The 25,576-nt window shown below is 37.2% G+C and overlaps 1 long non-coding RNA gene across 14 annotated transcripts in view; it reads right to left on the bottom strand.

Annotated features, from left to right (window-relative positions):
• LOC115940167 (uncharacterized) overlaps nucleotides 1-25,576 on the bottom strand; it is a 91,689-nt gene that overhangs the window by 34,417 nt on the left and 31,696 nt on the right. For 8 of the 14 annotated variants that reach the window (XR_014139174.1, XR_014139162.1, XR_014139167.1 and 5 more), the window contains exons 3-4: nucleotides 9,637-9,732; nucleotides 8,056-8,106 (exon numbers count right to left, since the gene is read on the bottom strand). This is a non-coding gene — a long non-coding RNA (uncharacterized LOC115940167). Of the gene's footprint in view, nucleotides 1-8,055; nucleotides 8,107-9,636; nucleotides 9,733-19,900; nucleotides 25,107-25,576 lie in introns of all 14 variants that reach the window. The other 6 variants (XR_014139168.1, XR_014139163.1, XR_014139166.1 and 3 more) reach the window with 3 other exon arrangements.

Below are 25,576 nucleotides of genomic sequence, written 5' to 3'. Positions count from 1 at the left end.
TAGTAGGTTGTACACTTGAAACAAATATAACCTTAAATGTCAAACTGTACCTCACTAAAAAAAGAATAGAACTAATAAGGATAAGGGCTGGTATATAAAGGAAAGGATGCTGGGCTGGGAGTTGGGAGACCAAGGGCTTACCTAACGTCACCAACTATTTAAGTTTGGTCAAATCCTTTAACTTTTTGGTGTCACTCATACCCTTGTAAAATGGCACTATTGATCCTTGTGCCTGCTTTAAACTTGAGTGTAAATTGTAAGGATTAAATGAAGTCATAACTATTTTAAAAAGGATAAAATGTTTTATTTTTTAAAAAAAGAATTTATATTGTTCTACATTTTTCATTAAAATGACATCATAACCAGGATGTGGGTTATGGTTCTAGGGTAGACTTCACCCCACAACTGCCACAAGGGTGGTACTGAATGGGATTCTGGATGGAGCAAAAAGAGGGAACAAAGAAAGAGAGTTTGCTTTATATAAATGTATAAATCCAAGCCTACCTTCTTGACAACATCCTCAGTGTTATGGATCTATTGCTCTTCCTGCTGATCAAGTTGGTGTAGGTAATAAATCATGAATATGGGTTCCCACAAATCGAAGTGCACAATAAAACCTAGGTATCTTGGTAAACATGTTCTACAAGGTGGCATTGCTGCGTGATGTACCCCTGGATTTGGAAGAGGCTTACTATCCTGGTAGCCTGGTAAATTAGTGTGGGATTACCAAAAAGGCCTTTCCCTGCTAGAATTGTCATTCAGGAGGTTCGGGTGAGAAAGACATAGAAAAGTGTAAGAGCAATTAAGAAGGAAATGGATTTTTAAAGGTACATTAAACTTTCTTTCATCAATTTAAGAATTGTACAAATGGGTTTTCCTTACATAAGGTACTCAAGGATATGTTTCTTTGTTACTTCAAAACACCCAGACTAGATGATTCACTAAATAAATATTTTAAAATTGAGGAATATGCTCTCCATGGACTTAACCCAAGTCTAAGAAGACTGAAGGGACCCAGGCCTGATCCCTAAGGGGTTCTTGGGCCAGGAGATGAGGTAGGCCCATTGGAATGGGACAGTAAGTGGGGCGTTTCTCAGTAGAAAGAAAAGAATATCAGAGAGGCTCTTCACAGGCAAAAGGAGTCTGTTTCAGCAATGATATGAAGCAAAGAGCCAGAGGCAGGGAGAAGTCTGGGCAGGAATTCTGCTTCAGGGAGGTCTGTGAGTGAGTGAGTAGGAGATCCCAGTCGGCAAGCTCTACTCAGCCTGAGGGAGTCTGGGATCAAGGAGGGCTGGCAGGTGGATTGGCAACGTGTGGTGGGACTCCAAGCAGGGGACTAGAGCTCAGGCCATGGGAAGAATAGCTGGACGATGTCAGATGCCAATTGAAAACTGAACTCAGAGTTGGAAAACAAGACGGAGGCTTTGTGACAAGGAAGGATGCAAAATGCTGACTATTAAAACAAGGTTCAAGGTATAAGGTTAGAGGGGCCAGCAATGAAGTAAATGGATCCTGAACAACTGAAATATGTTGGGATGAAGGGTTCTTTTTTTCCTTGGGCCTAGAATAAAGTTAACAACGGGAGCCAACTGGCCTCATATCTGGAACCTAGAGGGTTTTGGGGAGAGGTAGACAGCTAATCACAAACACTGAACAAGAAGGACTCAAGTGTGCAACCAGAAAACCTCTGCCCATTCAAACCCATTCTGCAGGCTTGGTTCTTCCCTCGCTTTAAAAGATGCACTTTAGGGAAGGTACTGTTGACTGTTTTGGTCACCCTCAGAGTAACCTCTGGTCAGGTTAGTCCCCTAAATCACAGTTCTAATATTAAAATGACCAATCCTATGTAATTGTAAAAACTTCCAACTCTATTTATACCAAATCTTCTCCTCCCTAGATCAAATCTGTTCAAAGGAATAGCAGCTTTATTTATGTTTCTGTCTTATGCTTCCACCTCTCTTCCTTCAGCTTGCTAATCCATGGTTTCTGACTTCTCCCAAGGTGGAGCTGGAGGGGTTTAGGGAGATGAAGTAGCAGGAAAGATTTTATTCATCATATACTGTCATAAAGAACTGGAGATGATATTCTCCAGGCTTGGCAGGTGTTTAAAGCTCTCGTTCTTTTTTGGGATGCTTTTTAAGGTTCTTTGGAGAGAAGTCCATTGCTGGGGAACACTTCTCCAAAGTTCCTGCGGTGTAGGGCAAAGCATCGCCTCTGGTTGATTGCCTACCTCAGTCCCTAGAGCTCCACAGTAGGCCTCCAGCTTCTCTCTTCAGAGAGAATCTTGTTGGAGAAAAGGTAAAGCTACCCCACCTGCTCTGCTCTATCTCTCCTTTCCCTCACTGGTCTGTGAGAAGCTATCTCACATTCTTTGCCCCTAAGAAATTCTGGAAGAACAGACTGCACCAATGTATTGGTTTCTCTCAATTCCACCATCAGGGCAGCCAGCCAGCCACAGTCAGCTTCTTACCCTTTAATTTGTCTGGCCTGAGACAGTGTCCACTACGCCTTCCAAGTGGCAAGGGACATGTGCCAAGCTTTCTGAGTGGTTACTTGGATGCCTATTTTCCTGAGCATAATAAAGAGGCAGAGGGGAGAGGACTCACAGTTTTCTGATAGCTCTCCCCATAAACCCTCTTCTAATCTCCATGCCTGCCCTTGTATCCCTTCACCTTGGGTAAAGACCTACACAAACCTAGCTTTTGACCACCTCCTTTGCCAGTCCCATACGGTACTCTCATACCTCATTTTAAAAAATGGGAGTACTCTGCATATTCTTGTAAGGAAGGCTTCAGCCAAAGCTGAGGCTTTCATTAAATACTTTCATTTTCATATCCAATTATAATCACAAACATCTGTTTTTGTTAAAATTTAGATTTCATCAAGTTTAGGTATGTTTTGATGGGCTTCTTATTATTGTTTCTGATATAATCATTTGCTTGCTTAACAAATTCATTATCAGAAATGATGCTGTCCACGGAACATGGTAGAGCAGCATACCTGAGATGTCTGCCAAAAGACACATCCTCACCCCCATATACCCACACGGTATCCCTCATAAACAGTTACAGATGACTTTAAATATCAAGGAGCCATCTTTTGCTATGGAAGGCTTAAGTATTCCCATAGTCTGTTTTTCCCCACTACTTTGTCATAAAGGGACTCTTTTTTAAATTCAAATTCTTGATTCATGTATTTCCATACAAGATCACTTTAACAGTGTCTAATATGGTACATTTTACCTCAGAACAGGAATGGTAGTCTTAGACAATTAGACAGTATTCCGAATTTCCATTGGCTAACTTTCAGGAAATTTGCTTCAACTATTCAGGGTGTGTATACTATTACCCCACCTTTTTTTGTATCACAGTTAGCCATTGTTTTTTTCCTATTTAAGTTGGTATATGTGCAAAGGTGGTTTACACAGCATTCCAAGCTAACAATAATGCCATTAAAGATACTCTGCATGTGGGGCGCCTGGGTGGCTCAGTCGTTAAGCGTCTGCCTTCGGCTCAGGTCATGATCCCAGGGTCCTGGGATCGAGTCCCACATCGGGCTCCCTGCTTGGCAGGAAGCCTGCTTCTCCCTCTCCCACTCCCCCTGCTTGTGTTCCCTCTCTCGCTGTGTCTCTGTCAAATAAATAAAATATTAAAAAAAAAAAAAAAGATACTCTGCATGGCTGGACAAACTTAAGGGATATAACAAGTAGGAAACATTTACTCTGCCTTTTTTTTTTTTTTTCTATTTTTGGTTTAATGGAAGTATGGCAATGGTTCAGCTCTATTATAAAACCAGCAAACCAGCTTCAAGAAAATCATAGAATAAGATATGAACAGTTTCCAAATAAATTATTCTTTTGCATTCAGGTAAAAAAATTGGGGAAATTTTAGAAGACAGTATCTAATTAACAGGCCCCTGATTGAGAGCTTAGCTGTCTCCTACTTTTGATCTTTGGACTTCATTTCAGACACGAAATAAGAAACAAACATGCTGATACATTGTTGGAGAGAGACAGAGAGGGAGGGAGAGAGAGAGAACAAGAGGTCTGCAGCATTACTACCAAATACAAATTGATTGTTGACACTAACAATTAATCACTTTTTTCACCCAAAAATAATAAAGTGTCTACTCAATTAATAAGATGATTCCAGTATTTTGCGTGTGTTGGGAGGTATTATGTGTGTGGTGGTAGGAAAGAATAAAAAAGAGGAAAGTGATAAAGCCTGTGTTTTCAAGGTATTATACATGTGAATGCAGCATTTTAAAAATGCAAAAGGAAACATTATAAAGTATACTTAGTAGCTGCCACAGATAAACTGAAGTATGTTCATAGGAGAACTATCAAAAAATTATAAAATCAAACTATTATGCTACCCGAGGAGAAAAGAAACTAGGCATATTAGTTTATTAGTTTGTAGAAAACAATCTCAAGGGAAATATGTTAGCAATGTCATGTGTTGGAAGAATTGTCATTTGTAGAGAGAATATTCTGACGGCTCCTGGTTTCTTAAAGAACAAAACCGAAGAACAAAAAGAACAAAAAACAAAAACTGCGTACAGAATCCTGCACAATCTGATTTCAAACTACCTTTCCTACTTTATGTCTTCCTAATTGCAACCACACCAGTTCCAGACAGCTTCTTTCTTACTTCTACATTTTCTATGAATAATTTTCCTACCTAGAATGTCTTACACCTCTCTTCTCCCTAAAAGGACATTTACTCATCCTTTAAAGATCCTCATGGGTTTCTAAATAAATAACTTCCTATTCTACACCCATATCCTTATTGAAATGATGAAAAAATACAAAAACAGAAATACCTTATACAAGCTCGAATAGCTAAGGGTGTCTCCTAGATATAGTGCAAGTAGGTCCAAGTGGAGAAAAGACATCATAAGTAACTTGCCACTTTCCTCCTTGAAGGTAGCTGATATCACAAGAAGTAAGTATAGGAGATTTGAGATGTTTCCCATGGGAACACACCTCCAAGGATCTCTTTTGTTGAAGTCTCAACAATACTCAAAAACAGCTTTGACTATATCCCTCAGAGTTCTTAAGCCACTGTTCCAACTAGAAAGACAGTATTGAGCAAAAACATGAGAAATGAGGGGCTAGGCTAAATTGTGTATGGAGAATACATGAAGCAGAAAACTCTATTTAGGAAGCTGGCCCATTCTTTCGCCTGATGTGCACATGGTACAGCTAAAATAATTAAAGCAGTATGTTTTGATGTAACAATCAGAAAGCACTGTTTCAGGGATCCCTGGGTGGCTCAGTGGGTTAAGTGCCTGCCTTCGGCTCAGGTCATGATCCCAGGGTCCTGGGATCGAGGCCCCCATCGAGCCCCGCATTGGGCTCCCTGCTCAGCGGGGAGCCTACTTCTCCCTCTGCCTGCTGCTCGCCCTGCTTGTGTTCCCTCTCTCTCTCTGACAAATAAATAAATAAAATCTTTAAAAAAAACCCAAAACACTGTTTCAGAAACCAACTCATATATAAATGCGTTTCATTTACTTCTCTTATCTTCAGTTTCCTCAGCTGTAAAGCAGAGATGATGATGATGATGATGATGATGATGATGATGATAATAATACTAGGGTTGTGATTTTTTAAGATAACACATATTAATTGCTTAACAATAATTCTTAGCTTCAGAATTATTATTGTTGCTATAATTTTCCATTATCATTTTTATATAATGAAATTTGGAATTTCAAAATACTTTGGAAATAATGCTACAACACCACCGATTAAGAGTTTCAGAGAAAATAGAATTTGACCATTACTTCCTGAATTGCTTCTTATAACCACTGATGAATAGTTAGTTACATAATCTTGGCATGCAGAAAGCCTTATTTAGCAAGCACCAAAGACACAATGCATGAAGAAAATATTACTTGATTTGCTACACAGAAATGGGAACAATTTTAATTAACAAAAATTAAATGGCAAACAATGTGGGGAAAATATTCTTGATATAAGTGGGAAGTTAAATATATTTAAAATATATAGAGCACTTACTAGTCAATAAGAAAAATAAAAATACACTGATAAAAACATGGGAAAAATTAAGTAATGTCTGAATGCATTCAATAAATATTTACTAAGTAACAACTATATATCCATTACTGTACTGGGAACTAGAATACAGTAGTAAAATGAGAGATATAGTATTTACCTTCATGAAGCTTATCTTTAGGAAAATTCACAAAAGCAAAATAGAAATAGTCAATAAATATATAAAAAAAATTTCCCTCACTAAAAACCAGAGACATGAAAATTAAATCAAGATATACATTTTCACCCATCAAGTGGCCAAGTTTTAAAATGTACAATGTTGATGATAAGATGGAGAAATAGATTCTCTGATGGTGAGAATGTAAATTAAGGATACTCTTCTGGAAGGCATGGGAAATATTTCTTATGTGATCAAAATCACCATCATAAGTTTAAGAATAAGAGATTTTAAAATATATTTATGGTTCTGTAAACACAGTTTAAATAAGTTGTAATCCATTTGCAAAATGGACTATTATGTAACTCAAAAAATATTCTAGAGTATCTTATGAAGTGAAAAAATGTTTGACATCCTATTAAACAGAAAAAAATTGTTTATAGAACATTATAGCAATTTCATTTTTTATACATGCATAGAGAAATACTGAAAAATGTTCACTAAAATAGTAACTATTCTATCCTTGAGTTAAAGTTTAAGATTTTTATTTGTTTTATGCTTTTCATATTTTCTAATGATCTACACTGAATATGAATTTGTTTTATAATCAAGCAGAAAATTAATGGAAAAAACCAAGAAGTAACCTCCTCCATGAAGCCTTGCTCTACCTGCCTAATTAGGGTGGGTCGCCTCTTCTGTTCTCAGCATTTTTGTTCTCACCCACTTTATAGACATGTACTAATTCTTCTTTTTTCAAGTTTATTTATTTATGTAAGTAATCTCTACACCCAATGTGGGGCTTGAACCCAGGACCGCAAGATCAAGAGTTGCATGCCCCTCCTACTGAGCCAGCCACGTACCCCTGAACATGTACTAATTCTTTATGGACCTTTTTCTGACTAGACCGAGATCCTTCAGAGTGCAGTTATTTCATCTTTTTCTTCCCTCTTTATGTTCTTTAGTTACTAATTCAAACCCTGGAACAGAGTAGATGCTCAGTGTTATGAGTTGAATTATGTCCCCTAAAAGATATGTCGAAGTCCTAACCCATGGTATCTCTGAACATGATATTACTTAGAAATAGGGTCTTTGTAGATGTTATTGTTAGGGTGATATCAGTAGGATGAACCCTAATCCAATATGAATGGTGTCCTTATAAGAAGAGGAAACACAGGCATAGATTCACAGAGAAATACTGTTTAATGATGGAGGCAAAAAAGGATGTGATGCATCTATTAGCTAAGAAATGCCAAGAATTGCTGGCAACACCGGAAGCTAAGAGAAGGGCATGCAACAGATTTTCTCCCAGAATCTTCAGAGAGAGAGTGGCCCAGGCAACAGGGCAGAAATGGAAGAGAACAAAAGTCTACTGTTACAAGCTATCCAGTTTGTGGTTTGTGGTACTTTGTTACAGCAACCCTACTTAGGAAACTAATATGCTAGCAAATAATTGTTGGATAGCTTCTGCGTGGCCCCAGGGAATTAATTCAGAACCAGCGGACGGATTTTAGAAGGAGAAGATTCCCGCTCTTTATTAGAAAGAATTTTCTCAGAGACATACTGGTTCATAGGTGGGATGACGACCTCAGGAGGTACTGAGTTACCCCTAGTGTCAAGGAATATAAGCCTCTGCTGAATAAATACCTAATGAGACTGTACAAAGAAAATTCAAGCCATAGTTATTTGAATTCTGCTCTAAAATCCATGATTCTCTAGTATGAAATTAACAAAATAGCTAGTAACTATTTGGAAGTCTAGTCTGCAATCCAAGATCCACTGAAATGAATAAGATAAGGCAAGTTCTCCTGGTTTTAATAGTCACATTAGCACTGGCTACTGGCATATGAACAATATTATGACTCTATGATAATATGTACGGTACCTGAACAGCACTAGCAGGTATTCAATAAAAGATGATGTTCTTTCCTTTACCCTTTCCAGAAGGTAAAAAAAAAAAAGAAAAAGAAAAGAAAAACAACTATGAATGTTTTGAAATTTTCAAATTCAATATATTTAAAATAAATCCCTCTATATGATAAAGGTAATTCATGCAATACACAAAGTTAATTCCGAACACTTAGACTTAGTGGATCTGATTAGAGTAGAAAGGATTGTAATTTGTGCACAGCTGTGGCAAAATGCAAGCTCAAAGCTCAGCTACACAAATATATACTGAGTCTTTACAATGAGTTAAAAATACAGCAAGGTGGGGAAGAGACATGAATTTTTAAAATTAAAAAAGTTTTATTGAAATATAAAATACAGTATTGTATTAGATTCAGGTGTACAAAACAATGATTCAACAACTCTATACATTACTCAGTGCTCAGCGAGATAAATGTACTCTTGGTTTCCTTTATCTATTTCACCCATCCCCCCACCCACCTCCCTTCTGGTAACCACCAGTTTGCTCTCTGTTTTTAAGAGTCTGTTTTTTGGTTGGTATCTTTTTTTCTTTGTTCATTTGTTCTGTTTCTTAAATTCCAAATATGAGTGAAATCATACAGGATTTGTCTTTCTCTGACTTATTTCACTTAGCAGTATACCCTGTAGGTCTATCCATGTTGTTGTAAATGGCAAGATTTCATTCTTTTCTATGGCTGTGTAATATATGTGTGATATATATATCACCTCTTCTTTATCCATTCATTTGTCAGTGGACACTTGGGTTGCTTCCATATCTTGGCTATTGTAAATAATGCTGCAATAAACATAGGGATGCATATATCAAATTTGTGTTTTCACTTTCTTTGAGTAAATACCCAGTAGTGGAGTTACTGGATCATATGGTAATTCTATTTTTAATTTGACGAACCTCCATACTGTTTCGCACAGTGGCTGCACCAATTTACATTTCCACCAACAGTCCACAAGGGTTCCTTTTTCACCACATCCCACCAACACTTGTTATCTCTTCTTTTTGATATTAGCCGTTTTGACACATGTAAGGTAATGCCTCATTGCAGTTTTGATTTTCATTTCCCTGATGATTAGTGATGTTGAGCATCTTTTCATGTGTCTGTTGACCATATGTACGTCTTCTTTGGATAAATGTCTATTCAGATCCTCTGCTCATTTTCAATCAGATTATTTGGGGTTTTTCAGTGTTGAGTTGAATAAGTTCTTATATTTTTTGCAAATATCTTCTCTCATTCAGTAGGTTGCCTTTTTGCTTTGCTGACAGTTTCCTTACTTGTGCAAAAGCTTTTTATTTTGATGTAGTACCAATAGTTTAATTTTGCTTTTGTTTCTTTTGCTTGAAGAGACATATCTAGAAAAATATTTCTATGGCCAATGTTATATAATATAGAAATTATAAACAAATACAATGAGTCAAAAATACTGCAAGATGAAAATAAAAATATGAATTATTTTTAACAACACATTTCAATTATTGGAATAAAAAATATGCTCTCTTTATTGTGCTTGTATAGAAGAAAACATTGAATCAAAATATATTTACCTGTAAATGTCTGATGACGATGGGGGTTAAAAAACATCCTTTGAATAGCTAAGATGTCTATAGCTCACTTTCAGTGCTTTTGTGGACTATTAGTTTCTGAAAATAAACCAAATAAAAACTCATCAATTTTATATGTATATGTGAATAAATGCATATATGTATAATTATGTATCTGTGCACGTATGTATCTATATATTTACAAAGGCTCCAAATTGTCGCAGTTGAGGGTATAGATTAAACACATATCCATACATATATTTCCCCCCAGCTATGATCCATCTCTGTTAGAACCAATTTTTAATAAAATGTTCCTATCTACCAAAATGTTACTATTTTCCTCCTTCATTGCCCCCTCCAGGAAGTATTTAGAAGCAAACATTATATTATATAATGTTAGTTTTTTTTTTAACCTGAATTTTATGGAAGTAATAGACAATGAAATTCTATCTAATCCCCAGCCCAAATAACTCCTGGGAAAGATTATGTATGTGTCCTGTGCAAAGGTAAGTTCATTGTTTCAACATTTTAAGAACTACAGTCATAGTCAGAAAACAGTAGTGTACGATAAATGTTTGTTTAAGATATGCCTCCAAACAGGGCTGGAACCCTGAAATGTTAGGTCTCCTTTTATTTATTTATTTATTTATTTATTTATTTATTTATTTATTTATTTAAAGATTTTATTTATTTATTTGACACAGAGAGACACAGCGAGAGAGGGAACACAAGCAGGGGGAGTGGGAGAGGGAGAAACAGGCTTCCCGTGGAGCAGGGAGCCTGATGAGGGGCTCGATCCCAGGACTCTGGGATCCTAACCTGAGCTGAAGGCAGATGCTTAACAGCTGAGCCACCCAGATGCCCCTTAGGTCTCCTTTTAAAATGTATAACTGAATTCAAGAATCTTTCAGACTGTGTCTGTAAGAGCTGCTGATTCAAGTAATTTGTTCAAATAGGCTTCTGTGGTACCTTTCTACGTTGCTCCAACAAAAATATTTTCAAGAGCAAGGGACCTTTTCCTTGATAGAACGTTTGTATACACTGAAAAGTTTATTTCAATAACTCTGCTTTTAGAACTAAATAAGCTGGGAAAATGAAAAGGCAAAATAGATAGTTAAACACATGTACAGTTTTTAATTACATGTTATTAATTACTTTTTTGGAAAGTTTCCTTAGTGGAGTCTCTGCATTATCCGCTCTCCCCATTAAAAAATCTGCCAACAGCACAGTAATGAAAATACAGGTGAGAAAAAAAAAAAAGATGCTTAAATGAATCCGAGATCTCTATCAGAGCTGTGTGAATTCCAGCATGCACTTATTGCACTGAGATGTTGAGGATACTGCACAGGTTTTAGAATCAAACAGGCAGATTCAAATCCTAGTTCTGATGTTCAATTAGCCACATGCCCTTGGGCAGTTCACTTCATTTCCAGTAGTCTCATATGCAACTTAGGTAAGTAACACCTACATGCTAGCATCATTGCAAAGTTAAATTAGATCCTACACATAAGGTGTCTGTCACATGGGGACACTTAACAAATACTGACATTCTTTCCTTTTCTGCTGAATAATTGGGGTAGGGGACATAGGAGGAATCAAAACAACCTTAGAAATACCCATCATAGGATTTTGTTTTTTTCTTTTTTCAACAGAATATTGGACGATTGATAGAGATGGTTCCAGGGAAGACAGGGTACCATCCGTGCCTTTCACTTATTTTATTTTTGGTAGAAATTATGTGATTACAAAATAGCATTTTCAGAGACAGGGATCTGAAATCAAGCGAAGGATGAGTGAATGTGGTTGCACTAAAATATTTCTTACTTCAAAAATTTCAAGAGCATGTTACACGCAATCCCACTCACATCACTACGTGTCTGCAGTAACACATGGATACTTGAGGCGGAGCCAGGTGTTTCGCCAGGCTTGGCACAAGTGCACATGGCAAACACAGCTTGCATGATTTAAACTTCCATGGTTCAGTGCGCCTGGGTGGCTCAGTCGTTGAGTCTGCCTTCGGCTCGGGTCAAGATCCCAGGGTCCTGGGATCGAGCCCCACACTAGGCTCCCTGCTCGGCGGGAAGCCTGCTTCTCCCTCTCCCACTCCCCCTGCTTGTGTTCCCTCTCTCGCTGTGTCTCTCTGTCAGATAAATAAAATCTTTAAAGAAATATATAAATAAACTTCCATGTTTCCCAGTCACCTGATAGGCTTCCTGACAGAATGCTGTGGGGGGATGGTATCAATGCCAGAAGAGCGAAGAAAAATAAACACAAACTTCAGGGTATTATCATGGTTGGTTTCTTGCCAGCACATGGCAGCCTCCACAAGTTTGATATTCATTCACTTATTCTTCAATAAGTATTGATGAAGTACCAACTTTATGCCCAATTTTGTATGGTTACTAACTGGAATATAGTAGTAAACACAATTCATACTGCTCTTGCCATCAAGAACATGCAGGCCATTCAGTCTAGTATTGGAAAGAAGAAGATGTATCTGTAAGTACTTGTGAAGATGATCAGAATGTTAATAAAATAGGAAGACTGGACAGCCCCAGGGACACAACTTAAAGATTCACAGACATCACTGGAAGATACCTAAATTTTCAGATGGCAATGATGGTTTTGCATTAAGATGATACATAAATGTGTAGCCACAACTATCACTTAGAATAAATAGGTAAAATAAACCAAAAGAGTTAGAACCGTTGCAAGATTTTCTGCATATAAAACATTTTACATAATGAGTCTCATTTGGATAATTTATCAAAGCATGATGCTTACCATTTGTTTAGATGGAAATCTGATTTCAAGAATCTCTTCAGGAGGATTCTAAGTATGAGTATCTTTTTAAGCTGGCCTTATAGAGATAAATTATCTAGATAATTTATCAAGGTATGATATATCTGATGTCTCTGTTTTCTGATTTTAGGCATTAAATTGTCAAGCCTGTTAAAGGACTTCAAAAGACAGGACCTCAGAATCAAAATAATGAAACCCAGCCTGTAAAATTAAGAAAGATAACTCAAGGAATGGTTAAGTATATTAATAAGTAGTATAGTGTCTTTCTGGGCAGAATAGGGATCGATACATATTGATGGAGTCTTTCTTTGGCTACAATTCACAGGCTTGCTCTGCTGCTTTCTGCTAATCACTAAAAGGTCCTTAATTGGCTTTGGATAAATTCCAGTCATTTCTTAGAGTTCTAAAATGTTTTTCCTTCCATATTGCCTAAGAAGAAGAAAAAAAATTTTATTTGCATAAATGCATTCCTGTGTTGTCAGCATGAAGTCGTCACAGGGTCTTTTTCCAATCAGAAATAAGCAATTTTCTATATTATTTCCAAAATCAAGGACTCTTCTCTTCCTAATGTAAGATTTTTAATTCCAAGGTATTTGGGGGGGGGGAAGGGGAGGAGGCTGAAATAGTCACCTAGAAACTGAATTTCACCTCTTATTTCTCCTGCACCTCCACCTCCAGTCCCTCACACACCCATTTTGGCTCATATATTTCTTCATATGTAACTTCTGAGAAAAACTACAACTTAGTTTGTGTTCCAAGTCCAGTTTTCAGACTCAGCATCTAAATCCTCTTACTTTGATCCTTGCCTTCACCAAGCTTTCCAGGTAACGAATGTTTTACTTTAAAAGTACAGATCACTGGACCTTAGGATATTCAACTTCAGTTTTTTGAAGTTTCTTTTTTGTCAACTCAGGGCTCTTTTTTTTTTTTCTTAACAACTTTTTAGTGAACTTTCTAATTTTGACATCTATGCAGAAAATGTATCTATTTTTACTTTGTGTCTGCCTCACGTTGTATTATTAGGAAAGAACTTTTCATCATGAATTTCATGAGATCAAGTGGATGACTAATTCCCATCACATGGTTGTGGGCAGGTTTCTTAAACTCTTCCTCTCCTAATTTCTGAAGATATCCCCTACTCTGTGGTCTGTTACTCAATATCATTTGCTATGCAGAAAAGGTCTAACAGAGTTAAATAGAGTTAATTTTCAAAATAAGGGGGGTTTCCTTGAGTGCAAGTGATGTTCTGTTTCTTGATCTGTTTCTGGTTACATGGATGTATCTTGTTCACTTTGTGAAAATGCATCCAGCTATACACTTAGGATTTGTGCACTTATCTTTGATAAAAGGTCTGCTAAAAATATACTGCCTTAAAAAAATCACTTTTTGTTTAAGTTCAACTATATCATGACCTATTTTTCCATTGAAGTGTTCATCATTATTTAATTGGTCTATAAGGGTTCTTCCAGTAACTCAGGCCAAGATCCTCAATCATTCTTGACTCTTCTCTTTCCCACACCCATGTCCAACCTGTAGGCAAATACTGCCAGTTGCACCTTCAAAATAGATCCATAGTCCTACCACTCCTCCCTACTCTGCTGCTACCTCACTAGCCAAGCCAACATCATCTTTTGCACAGCTTATTGTATATGGTCTCCCTGCTCCCACACAGCTCTCCACCCCACACAGAGAAGCCAGACAGATCTTATCCAATGTAAGATAAATGTTACCATTCTTCTGCTCCCAACCTTCCATAAGCTTCATGTTTTTCTCCAAGTAGAAGCCAAAATCATTACTGTGGCTCCCAGTGTCCTATACAATTGTCCCGGGGTGACTGCTCTGATGTCATCTTCTACCATTCACTCTGCCTCACCCCAGGGGCCTCCTTGCTGCTTCTCCAACCCACTAGACAAGCTCTGGCATCAGGTTCTTTGCAGTCACAGTTACCTCGGCCTGGAAAGTTCTTCCTTAAATACCCATCCACATGTCTTGCTCTCCAAACCTTCTGATCTTAACACAAATGTCACCTTCTCATTGAGACCTGATGATCCTATTTAAAATTGCAATTGTCTCCCTCCAGCATTTCCAATCCCCTTCCCCTGCTTTCCTTTTAGACTTATAATCACTTAACATGCAGACAGACAGACAGATACAAATATATATAGACATGGTTGGCAAAATATTGCTTTATATCTCTTGCCAACCATGAGATTTACATTCTTGAAAAAAATTACGATTATTAAAAGCCTGTTAGCAAAAACAAGGCCTCAGAAAAATAAGCGATACATTTTAAAAACAATCAATATAATGTTTCATGTGTAGATTTGAAACATGGTAAATACAAGTTAGAGAAGGCATTTGCTTCTGAAACAACTTAGATTAATCAGCAATAAAATCCCACCCTCAGGCACTCCTGAGTTTCCCTCAATTGATCACAGAATATTGCTGAGCCTTTCTGTTTGACTAGGCATGTTCTCCTACAGGTTTTCATTCCTACAGACAATTGTACTTGTTTACATTTTTGAATCAGCCCTTATTGAAATAAAGATTTTACATGTTTACATATGAATTATTTCTTGCTTCCCAATTACAGGTGGGACTCTACTGGTGTATCAGGAAACCAATTTAGTGGTTTGTGGCAATATTTTGCTAATACAAAACAAAAAATAAAAACATTAGTGTGAGTTCTGAATATCCACGGTAAATATTAATTTATAAAACTTCTGTTTCAGGTGTGTGTGTGCGTGTGTTTTATTGGGTCATGATGCTCAATAAATTTCCAACTGAGGTTTACAGTAAAAACAGTTTGGAATACATTGTTGTAGGTCCATCTTCTGCTTCAAGCCATCCAGAAACTTGCAGGACTTGTAGCCAGTGTTTGCCTTCACCTACAAAATATTCCTATGTTTGTTTATTTGGGGATGAGGGGTGAGGAGAATCAGATATTTCTGGGAATCAAAAGTTTGTCAGCCATAAAGTATATTATTTCCAGAAAGGAAGATTTCAATGGAATAATTAAAACAAAGCTGTTGGCCAGCACCACCGATGTGATCAGTGGCCAGAGTGGTCATCACTGATTGAGCCAGTGCTTCCTCTTCTTGGATTGCATCCCCCAGTAGAAATAGGGTTAACTAATATATTTTAAGATCCCAAGCACAAAATGAAATATTATACATCCATTTGCTTCAGTTTTCAGAGAGAACTGTATAACTCTACAGCATTCTGTGTTTGTTTCAAGCCTCTGATCCAAATTCACACTCTCTTCCCTCCAGTCCATGATCAACATGAGTGGTTCAGAAACAAAATATAAACAAAACACCTCGTAGGTCTCTAACGTATCCGAGTACCTTTTCCCCACCCTGAATCTAACCCCTTTACAGCAATAAAGAAGCACAACGGGGTTGTTGCATTTGAGGCATCAGCTACATGTTTTCTTGGCTCTATTTTACCTCTATTAAGTTATATATAACAAAAAAATCAACACTGACCTAGAATCATTTAGGATAAATCACATGGAATAGCCATTACTTGACCCTTCTAGAAAAACAGAAATTTTAGACAGTTCAACTGGATCGTTTGGATATATTCAGTTATGGAATTTTGTAGGAATTCAGTTTCAGAATTTTGTTCAGGAATTTGGAAGTCTGAATAGTGAAGTTCAAATGATCTAGTAAGAAGATAACTCCATAAGGATGTTTTATGACTTCGTGAAATTAGCACTAAATAAATTTCTGTTATTATTTATCTCTTTAATAACACTTATTGAGCACCTATGGTATGCTCACTTTCTTAGGTGTTCAGAATAGCAAGAAGAATAAGACATAACTCCTGAACTTAAGGAACCTGCAATCTAATGGTTTGTATTCCATTTGAATTTGAATTCAAAGTCTACGCTGCCAACTAATTATTATATTTTTTAAAAATTTCTTTTCCATTTCTTTAAGTGTAATTTTTTTTGGTTTGAAAAAAGTAATACCTGCTCATTACTAAAGAAATATTATAGACATGTGTAAGTTAGAAAGTAAACTTCCTATATTGTGGTTTGGAATTGCAATGTTACCATATTCTAGATGGTGCTAAGGCATCATTAAATGGCTATTTTGTAACAAGAACTTGGGGTGTCTTGTTCTAAGAAAAATGCAAATAAGAAAGCAGACAAGGACAACTGAGAGGTCCTGTGCTGTCAAAATACAAACCTGGCCAAGGAGTCCTGTGATCCATATGTATGTCTCACACATTTCTATATAAATATATATATCAGATAAATATATATAACAAAAAAAAGTCCAAAGATTCCTGTCAAACTTGAGAGAAAGGAAGATTTATTGAATAAACATGAAGAATAACAAAGAAAAATCCAAAGGAAAAAACAAATAAAAACTTCAGAGGATTTCTAATAAAAGAGACCTGAAAAATTAACTAATGGCATATGTCAGTCTGCCAAAGTTCAGACCTGACTCTTCCCACCCTGACACCAAGTAGTGAGGGATAAAAAGCCAAAAGCCCCTCTGCAAAATTCAGCTAGCAGGGCCTTTGGTGGAATGTCTCAACTCTCTCAGAGCCATCTGGGTCAGAAGCCACCTACTTCTAGCCTTCTCTGGAACAAACAGCGCAGTGGGGATGAGTAGCGGTGAGGTATCAAGGAAACATTTAAAAGAGCTTACTCTAGAGCATGCACTGCATAAACCCATTGGCATTCCTTGGCAGCAATAAATAAATGATCTCTAGGACTAGGATGAAGGAACTAAGAGGATTATAATGGCGAGAAGTCAAACTATCTGCAAAAGTAGTTTTCAAACTTTTGGTCTCAGGACATCTTCATATTCTTAAAAAAAATTACCGAGGTCCCCAAAGAGCAAGTTTTAGAGGGGTTATAACTACTGATATTTACCAGTTACAAATTAAAATGGAGAAAAGTTTATATATTATTATTTAAAATAGCAATGTATGTATATGCTAACATAAACATTTTTATGAAAAATAACTGTTGAATGACATGCCTTCACAAATGTCTCATGCTTCAAGACAACTTGCTACATATGTCAAGAAGGCAATGCTCTGATAGCTCTTTACTCAGGTTTTCTCATGGTTCTATAGGTAGCAAGTAGCCTTGCAGGGTAAAGCGGGATCTCCCTCCAGGACAAAAAGCAGGCTTGCTTACTGCTGGCTATGAATGGCAGGTCCCCCACGCTCAGTCTGCCTCTCCTGTCAAGCAACCTACTGTGTGTCCAGGCATCCATCCAGGTCCGTCTCTGCTGCCCCTGTGGAACTGGTACTCATTGGGGGAAACTGATGTAAACACACCAACACTCTGGCTATGGTTTTGCTGCAAATAATAAAGTCTTTCAATTCTGACACAGGAGTCTCATGTCTTCTGCCAGCCTCCATTAAACTGTGGTAAGCTAATCTGTTAACTTGCAAGTAGAGTAAAACCTCAGAGCCTTTATAGTTCTTGACAATCACAACCAAAAAATGCAATGAAAACAGCAGTGTTAACATTTTTGCAAATCCCTAATGTCTGGCTTAATAGAAGAGAGATCCTCATCTGATTCAGTCCTTGGAATATGTTGTCTTGGATGAAGTTTATCAAGAAAATGCGGCCTCACACAGACATGCAGTTGGAAAAGAGACACCTCTGTTGACCTCCTGAAAGGATCTCAGGATCCCAGTGATTCCTGGACCACACTTAGAGAACCAATGATCTACAGTTATGCAACTTTCTGACTACATTAAGACGACTTTACTACAGAACACTGTGTTTACATGACTCACCTATTCCACAAAATTCTTGCTCCAGAAATTGCAAATAACTTTGAATTCATTGTTTTGCTACTGTTATTGCTGCTTTTGTTACTTGTTGTTTATTATTTGTTACAAGAACTTTCTAAAAATCCATTTATCCAAATAACCACTAAACTTGCCCTCATCATTCTTAATAGATCATTCATCAGTCTCATCAAAGGTTGTTTATTCCTCAAGGCTAATTTTAAAACCCTTCATTGCTGGGTCCACCAATCCTAAACTATTATTTCATAAAATTTGCCCAATCCTAATCAACCCTCCTACCACATTGAAAGAAAGACCTGCCTTAAACTAGATTCCCCAACCCTTAACAAATACCCTGCCTTTCACCTCCCCTTCCTGAGATACTTCCAAAGCACTGCCAATATAGTGATCTCCCTTAATGCAATAAGCAATAACTTGGTCTTCCTTTATAAATAGGTTAGTTTGGTAGTTTGGTGTTGTTAATTAGAAATCTATTTATTATTTAGATCACTGCTTCTCCAATAAATGGGTCTCTGTTTTGAGAAACTAAGCATCAAATGTGATAAACACTATCTTTTCTGCACACTTTAGGAAGAGAAAGTTCTGGAGGTCCTTCATTACATGGAGAAATCTTGATATTCAATCTATCATTAAATCACATAAAATTAGGGTTGTCAGATCTACCAAATAAAATAGAGGACACTCAATTAAATTCCAACTTCAGTAATATAATGAATAATTTTTTAGTGTAAGTATGTCCCAAATATTGCACTGGGCATCCTGTGTTTTATCTGGCAACTTGACATAACACCTGTGCCGTAGGACTTGTGGCTCTTCTTTAACAACACACATTTTCCATGTGCTTTTTATTCATGAATGACTTTACAACACCAAATTCAATAATTACCTTAGGGTCCTTACTTTAAGTTGGTAGGCAAATTAGAGATGAAGTATGGAAAGAACAAAATTCTAAGGCAGTCTAGAAAAATTCTCGCTCTGTCAAAGAATCCTAAAACTTCTGTTTAAATCTTTGAGCACTAAATTTTAAGGTTTCAGCTATAACTGCAGGCTAAAAAGCTATCTGTGATGGTAGTATGAAGCTGGATTCAAACTGCATAGAAAGTTGTAGGATTGCAGACACTACACACAGTACATAAGAAAGTAAGCTGAGAAACTGGTAAGCAGAAGTGATGCCAAAGATGAGATTATTATAATAACAAGTGTCAAAGCTTTTCATTTTTAATAGACTCTATATATTTGAAATGGTATAATCCTTAGTCTTAGGATTTCAGGGCATAAATGTGTTATACTTAATGTTCAATCCCATGCTGATATCCAACATTTGTTAAGACCATCTAATGTTGAAGGTGAATGAGGAACAAGAACAATCTTCAAAGAGTAGCTACTCTGTTACGGTCCTATGATTTTGCATAACTAAAGCTTTTTAAGAATTAATTTTTGATGTATTAATAGCATCATAACAAAAAGGAAAATATACCAAACTGAGAGGCAGAAGACTTGAGCACTTCAGTCTCAGTCCTACAGCTAATTGGTTCTTTAACCTTGGGCAATTTGATTCCTGTGTTATTTTGCTACGGTTGCAATAACAAAGTGCTATTGCTTAGACAACAGCAATTTATTTTCTCACAATTCTGGAGGATAAAAGTCCCACATCAAGGTCATCAGCAGAGTTGGTCACCTGAGTCCTCTTCTCCTTTGCTTGCAGATGGCTGTTTTCTTCCCGTGTCTTCACATCACCTTCACTCTGTACATGCCTGTTATAGATGAATGTTTGTGTCCCCCCAAAATGTATATGTTGAAATCCTCATCCTCAGTGTGATTATTTAGGAGGGGGGCACTTAGGGAGGTGATTAGGTGATGAGGGTGTTGCCCCCATGAACGGGATTTGTGACCTTATAAAAGAGACCACAGAGAGCCTTTGCCCCTTTCACCACTGAGGACATGGTGAAAAGATAGCCGCAGTCTGTGAACCAGGAAGCTGGTCCTCACCAGACACCAAATCCATTGGTACACTGATCTTGGACTTCCCAGCCTCCAGAACCATGAGAAATAAATTTGTGTTGTTTATAAGCCACCCAGTCTATGATAATTTGTTACAGCAGCCCAAATGGACTAAGACAATGCCTGTGTCCAAACTTCCTCTTATCAGGACACATTTCATATGGAATTACCCTAATGACCTCATTTTAATTTAATTACCTATTTAAAGATCGTGTCTCCAAACACAGTCACATTCTGAGGTACTGAGAGTTAGACTTCAACATATAAATTTGCAGGGACACAATTCAGTCCATAACCTTCCCCTTTCTGATAAGGATATTGGAATTAATCATTCTAAAGTCTGTTCTCACTCTATGATTTACATCATATATATATACACACATCATATATATATGATACACACACACACACACACATATATGACCTAAATCAGATTACCTGTTACACTTTATGGACTACAAAATTAAAACTAGTGGGTATAAAGCTCAAGAAAACTAATATTCATCAACAGAAATGTCTGAAATCATGATACCATTACAATGTTAATGAAGACCACAGATGGTAAATGTTCATTTGAATTTCAAATAGTTGTAGCTTTTTGAGGATAGTGAAATGATTAAGCAAAGTTTGCATGGTAGAAAAAAATGTAAATAATTGTCTTTCTCTTATTCTAGTAGGTCCTGTGAGGACATTCTGCAAATATCTGTTGAAATTTCCATGGACTGAAACTATCAAAAGGCTTTTTACTGAGGCTATGAAAATTAGTTAATTGTATAATAACCATGGTCTATGGTTTGAGGATATAGCAAGAGATCTGTAGTTGCACCTCTTGTTATTGTTTCTTTTTTTCTGTAATGATTCTACAGCTAAGTTGATAGCATAATATGTTTTCCCAAGGATCTTTATTCCCATATTCACCTGGAAAAACTCAAAGGGAAAGCCATCTATAATTTCTCCATGGTAGACTCAAAGGCTCCATAAACTCTTTAGATGCATTTTGGTCATGGTCACAGAACCATGAATGACTTCGATGAGAAATGATCTAGACTAGTGCATAATAAAATTGGTCACATAGAATGATCTGAGTACCTTAAGATTATTTAGGCCTCACTTTAATACATTTAGATTCAGTAGGTTTAGGATAGAGCCCATGAGTAAAAATTCTCAACACATAACCCTCCGACAGTCACACGCTCCCCACCAAGATTTTTATGTAGCTGGTCCATCTATGTTTGGCAATTGTTGACAGAACCCTAGATCTCATAGACCTTGGAATCTGCTACAAGACCTCATCAATCCCTGAAGAACTGAAATGGTTTGGTTTTACTTTCTCTTGCCAAAGATACTCTCTATCTCACAGGTCAAGAACCATGTATAAGGGAATAGTAGCATTGTGAAGGTGAGCAGATCCATTTGCGATATTCTAACATGTTTAAAATGTTCTCTAATAATCAAGGAATATTAAGTCCTAATTAAGTGTCCTAATTGCTTATATGAATTTGAAGAGAAAAGAGCTAAGACTATCCTCTTGCCTGGGCTTTCCTCAGGGTACATTTTCTTCATCTGTACCATTCATTTTTTTTTAATTTAGTTTGATTTTATTATGTTATGTTAGTCACCATACAGTACATCACCATTCATTTGTAAGAAAAAATTCTGGAAGATTTTGAAACTTAGTGAGCACACTGTCTAGTTCATCAATACAGGTTATCTCTGCCTTTGCCTTCAACCATATTATTTTATAGTGCTGTAGAGATAGAAGTTAATTGTAGAAAACTGTTATTAATGAGAACAATTTCTGGCCATAGAAATGCACATGGTGTCCAGTGAATGCCATTGATTATTGCCCTGTGAATACTGACCAGTTTGGCTACTTTGCACCCATTTGTAAAAATCATCTCAGCGTTCCTTATCTGACAATAAATAGTTGGTACTCTGAATTTTCATTTGAGTGGTTATATCTTATTTGTTCTCTCATTAATTAGTGAGTTAAGTAAAAATCTGACAGATATTAACTTGTATGAGAATCATAACCATAACCACTTTTAAAATTTATCCTTTAACCTATTCATTTATTAAACATTTATTGACTACATATTAGGTATCACATTTGTTAGAATAGTAAACAAAAGAGACACAGCCCTTGTTTTTTTTTTTTTTATAGAATATACAGTTTAAAGAGAGGAACAAAGCAGTAAACAGGCTCTAAAGGAGCAGGCAATGATAATATATTATCTTTGTCATGGGCACCCTTGGATATAGCCCCCAAGGATCCCTGTTTACTGACTGCTAATCTGCTCTTGTGCCGTCTCCTCCCCTTGAGTATGGGCAGGATTTATTGACCTGTCTATAAGGAATAGAACCAAACAGAATAGAATAGCCAGGATGGTATGTAATTAATTCCCAAGACTGAATTACAAAAAATTATAAATTCTATGTTGAGCACCCTCTCTTGTTCTCTTGCTTGCTTATTCTTAGGGAATCAGCTGCCATGATGCGAGCTGCCCTATGAAGAGCCTCGTGTGGCAGAGAACTAATGTCTCCAACCCCCAACAGCCACATGAGTGAGTGTGGAAGCAGATCTTCCCAGAGTCAAGCCTGGAGATGTGGAGATGGCGCCAGTCCCAGCCAACCCCTTAACCGCAAACCTGTCAAAGAGCCTGAACCAGAGCCACCTGCATTCCCTACCCACAGGAACTGTACCATAATGAATGTTGCTTTAAGCCATTATATTTTAGGGTAACTAAAATGCAATAACAGATAACTATTATAGTCTTTTTCTTGGCAAACCATTAGAATATTCTATCACAGATGCCTCAACAGTAACCACAAAGCTTAGGGCCAGTGTGGGGATCTTGCATCCAATATTGTTACCCTTCAGCCTCATTGTCCAGAAATTAGTTAGTTTCCAGGTCCAGGTGAACCAACACTGGCAATTGCAGATACAACAGCATAAACATCCAGAAAGGGAAAAAAAAAATCCTCCTCCCAAAGGAGATCTGGTGTGACAACAGAATCCTCATAAATACTAGAGAAAATGACTCTAGCAAACATGAAATATTAGTTTATGATGCTATATAAATCACAGAACAGTTTTTTTTTAACAAAGCCCTTCTTTGAATGCCATGGTTTCTCCTTAGATGTTTTCCTATACCAGTCCCTTTTTTTCTCCTTTCTTTTGATCTTAGCAGTTCCATATGCCATCCCCTTTTAAGTAGCATCGGCCAGTAGGAGAATATGGTAAAAGAGAGACTGGAACTGGAAATGCCTGAGTTTAAATTTGGGCTGTTACCAATTGTAGAGCTTTGGTAAATTACTCAATCTTAAAACAGACATACTAATGTTTACCTCTCAGAGTTTTTGTGAATCTATCAGCTTCAAAATTGGAAGTAATGCACTGAAGGACTCAGCACACAGTAGGTACTAGATAAAGAAAAGTCATCATTATTATTCCCGCTCTCATTCCTTTTTAAGGCTGGTCCTAGGGCATCCTCCAATATATTTTATTAAAAATCCCTTTGTCAAGCTGTATTTAATAGCAAAAGACATCACAAGATCTAGAAAATTCTATTTCAGAGGAAATATTGGTTCTTCAGTCCTAATGCAGAGGAAAAGTTGTTTGTTGACATTTATCAAGTAAAGTAGAGGCTAAATGCCCAGGAAATTTGTCATAAGGCGATCCATAATATAGCCCCTCTCTGAAAATAAAATTAAATATAAAATAATTGATCAACAACTCAAAACATTTAAAAATCTTTGAACTACGGGCCCCTGGCTAGCTCAGTGGGAAGAGCATGCGACCCTTGATTTTGGGTTCGTGAGTTTGAACCCCACAATGGGGGAAGAGATTACTAAATAAATAAACTTAAAAAATGTATTTTTAAAAAATCTTTGAACAAAATTTAACTGTATTTCGTTGCCTCCTGAATGGAAAAACCCAGAGAACCAGAGAACAGGAGTGGGAGGGAAAATTCATCTTAACAGTATATTTGTTGGTAGTTTAAAATTCTTTGTACTTTATATAGATATCACCTAATCAAAGTGTTATTCATTACCTAAAATGTATGCGCTCTAAATCATATTAATATCGCACAATTAATCTTTCCCTTTCAGTTTTATTATTCCCAACATTTCTTTTCTCCATTTTAGTACAAGAGAACATTAATTCTAAACATTTTCTTTCAAAAATAGTACTAGTATCAGTTTTATACTCCATAGAGATAGCTGCCCCAATCGCAGTTTTGACTGCGTGTTTCATCCAGCTTTGATCATCTGTGCTGAGGAAGGAATCCACCTCTCTTTGGTCTTCTCCTAGAGGAGAGCAAACCCCGAAACTTTGCACCACCTTTCAAGCCAACTATTTCTTATTAGCTATCGCATTAAGCAGTTCATCCTAAGTCTGCAACCCAGGACACATCTGGATGCATCCTCGTTCTTCTCTCTTCACCTCCGAGATAGGTGGCTTGCTGGAATGTGAGCTGGAATATTCTGTCCTTGTTCTTGGACCATCATAATAGTTCCTCTTCACTGAAGAGTCAGAATAAGAAATGGAAGTTAAAATAGAGAAAGCCATTCTAATTGTCCTGAAACCCAGATAATCGTAGTAGTTATTTCAGTGAGCTTCATTCAGGTTCTTACCTCTGCTGAATGGTGAGTGGAAATTTTGTGTCTTTGGAAGCACTGAAGCCATCATATCCAAGATTTTCAACTGAGGCAAAGCAAATTAACTCCCAATTAGCCAGGACAAGCCAAAGGTTTTCCACCTTTGCTAAAAAAGAACCAAATGAGGCCCCAGCACAGTAACAGGTACGGTATTTGTACTGGAAAGATATTTGTTGGTCTGCGACGATCTGCTTCCAGCTTCGGTGGAGAGCTGAAAGGTCCTGAAAGGGGGTCAAGTGATAGGGAAGCCATGAGGGTGTGCCAGACTCTCCACCCTCCACTTCTTCACAAGGAACAGTGCAGCCCTCTGCCTTGACGCTAGGTAAGCACACCCACCTCCACACTCCATCAGGGACCTTGTTCCTCTTTGCTTCTCTGTTTCCCATCCCACCAGTATATTTTTCCTCTCCTACTTCTTGACCTTTCATTTTATTTTTTTTTAAGGATTTTACTTATTTATTTATTCCACAGAGAGAGCGAGCGAGAGAGAGAGAATGAGCAGGGGGTGGGGGGTAGGAGCAGAGGGAGAGGGACAAGCAGACTTCATGCTGAGCACAGAGCTGGATGCAGGACTCAATCCCAGGACCCCGAGATCATGACCTGAGCTGAAATCAAGTCAGACACTTAATATATTTTTATTTATTTGACAGAGAGATAGAGCACAAGTAAGCAGAGCGGCAGGCAGAGGAAG

Source organism: Leptonychotes weddellii, chromosome 12, assembly GCF_054177405.1.
Source record: "Leptonychotes weddellii isolate Sample4059 chromosome 12, ASM5417740v2, whole genome shotgun sequence".
Lineage (NCBI taxonomy): Eukaryota > Metazoa > Chordata > Mammalia > Carnivora > Phocidae > Leptonychotes > Leptonychotes weddellii.
The sequence above is the reverse complement of the archived record's forward strand: the minus strand, read 5'-3'. Positions and strand labels throughout refer to the sequence as shown.